Source organism: Tupaia chinensis, unplaced genomic scaffold (genome assembly GCF_000334495.1).
Source record: "Tupaia chinensis unplaced genomic scaffold, TupChi_1.0 Scaffold141490_1, whole genome shotgun sequence".
Taxonomy (NCBI): domain Eukaryota; kingdom Metazoa; phylum Chordata; class Mammalia; order Scandentia; family Tupaiidae; genus Tupaia; species Tupaia belangeri.
In genome coordinates, this window is record NW_006201352.1 from 923,212 (window position 1) to 925,974 (window position 2,763).

Consider the following 2,763-nt stretch of genomic DNA (forward strand, 5'->3'; position numbering starts at 1 on the left):
CCCGGTACTGGTGAATGGGACTTACTGGGAACAGGGTCTTTGCAGGTGTAATCAGGTGACGATGAGGCCCTTAGGATGAGCCCTAATCCAACACGACTGGTGTCCTTACAGAAAGATGAGACAGAGGCACTGAGAGAAAAAGCCCATGTGACAACAGGCAGAGCTCAGGCTGGGGCTCTCGCAAGCCAAGGAACATCAAAAACCAATGGCCAGGACCAGCAATTGGCGTAATGGCTATGTCACTGGACTCCCATGTAGTTGACCGCAGTTTGAGTCCCGGACCCAGTGGCTTAAAACTCATGCCAGGCGCGTGTGCGTGCGTGCCCAAGATCCCAAGAGGAGAATGGAGGAGAAGGGATTGCTGCGTGGCCATCCTCCCTGGGGGGTGATTTCTCGCTTTCTGTCTCTCTCTGTCATTCTGGAGAGTGAAAATCCCTATAGTAAAAATCTCTCAAAACAAACAAACAAACATGAAACACAATAACCAACCAGAAATTAGAGAGAGGCAAGGATGGATCCTGCTGTCTCAGGAGCAGACTTGGAGACATGCAGATTTTGGCTTTTGTCCTTAAAAACTCTGAGACAATGAATTTCCTTCTCCATGTGTTCCTGCTATGGTCGTGCTAATTCTCTGCTTAGATACCAGGATGCCTCCGATAAAATAGAAAAGGGTTTCATCCCCTATAAAAGGGGTGCAGAAAAGAATACCATTCAGTGAGGTATACCTGGGTATACCAAGCGACGATAATGTCCACATCGGAACCGTGGAACTTGTGGATGTGCTTTCCCTTGGGGAAAAAGGTCTTTGGCGATGTTATCAAGCCAGTAAGGACCTCGAGGTTGGATCGTCTCGGATTCAGAGTGGAACCTGAATCCACGATACACACCTAAGTGTCAGAGGGGCCGCGATGGAGGCATGTCCGCAAGCCTCGCTACCTGCCGAGGCACGGGGGTCAGGATTTCAACACCAACCTGGAAAACATGGCCAGACGACTGCAAAACAAAAAGCAAACAAACACACACACATCGGAGAGAGACGGTGACAGAAAAAGAGAAGACACAAAGAGGAGGCAGGTGGAGACAGGTGGTCTTAGCCTGTTTTGTGTTTTTAACAGAAACCAAAGACTGGGTAATGTTTTATTGCCAGAGGGTGCATACGCTTGCCAGAGATTGAGAGAGAGACAGAAGTTATCTCTCAATGAGGCGTGGTCATGCCACAATCTCTTCCCCATTTCTTCATTCTGTTGGAATTTAGGGCACGCACATGTGCACGCGCACACATACACACATGTTTTTTAAGCTATTAGGGCTGGGATTTGAATCGTGGTCAACCATGAGGAATCTGGTTCCCTAACCACTGTGCTACGATGCCAGTCCCAGACTGGGTAATATTTAAAGAAAAAAATTTAGGGGGCCAGCAGGTGGCATGGTGCTTAAGGGTGCTGGACTCCCACATAGCTTACCATGGTTCAAGTCCTAGACCTGGCAGCTTGCTTTCTCTCTCTCTCTGTGTCTTTCTCTCTGTGTCTCTGGTGAGCACACATACCCTATAGCAAATTAAAAAATAATAAAAATAATAAATAAAATTAAATAAATAATTCTTTTTAAATTATTACAAAGGAAGCCGCCAGGTCCGTGGTTGGCTATATGGGAGTGTCTAGCACCTTAACCACCACACCACCTGCTGGTCCCCAATAAATAATTCTTTAAAATAAGAGTATTTATTTCTCATAGTTCTGGAGGCCGGAAGTCCAATAGCAGGGTGCTGACATCTGGGGAGGGCCTTTCCATTGTGTCATCCATGGCAGCAGGTAAGAGAGCAAGAAATCAAACTCAGCCTGAAGCCCACAAATCCATTCATGGGGCGGGGGGTGGCATCATGACCTACATGGCTCCAACTAGCCCCCACCTTCCCACACTGTGTCACTGGGGATTAAGTTTCCAACACACACTTTCTGAGGGACACATGCAGACCACAGCAGAAGGCTAAGAGTGAAGGAGTACTGCAGCCACAAGCCAGTACCTGGAGGCACCAGAAACTAGAACAGGCAGGAAGGATATTCCTCTAGAGACTGGAGGGAGCTAGGACTTCCGGAGTCCAGACAAATGAGAAAACACATTCCTGTTGTTTTAAGGCATTAGGTTTGGGTTCGTTTGTTACAGCAGCCAGGAGAAACTAGTACTCAAGTGTCTGAAGTGAGGCGGTGAAGGTGAGCTGACCTCCAGTTCAAAGGAGCTGAGGGGCCAAAGAACGAGGCAGACAAGTCCAGCGAGGTTGTGTGCTGATTAAGGGGATGTATGACAGAAGTGAGGTCTCAGGTAGCCACAAGGTAAGTAGACCTCTGCACCTTCGCCCCAAAGCACACGCTCGTATAGCTCGCATGCGAGCAGGGTGTAAAAGGGGATATGAGCAGGGAGGCCTTCGAGGAGTGTGAAGAGTGCTTTTGGGAGTCAGCACCAAATTTTAAGTATGATTTGGGGTGCCACTGCATGGATAAGGATAATGGACGTGTTTACTCTGAGAGCTTAGGGTGCATACAACTTTGGGAACACTGCTGAGGAACTTCTGAGTCCAACATCATTTAAGACGGCTGATATATTTCAAGGTGGAGTCACTTTGGTTCTGCCACAAGGCTTCTGAAGTCCTCACTTAAAAATATATCTTGGGGGAACCAGCAGCTAGAGTAATGGCTATGTTGCTGGACTCCTATGTAGTTGACCATGGTTTGAGTCCCGGACCCGGTGGCTTAAACTCACGCCGGG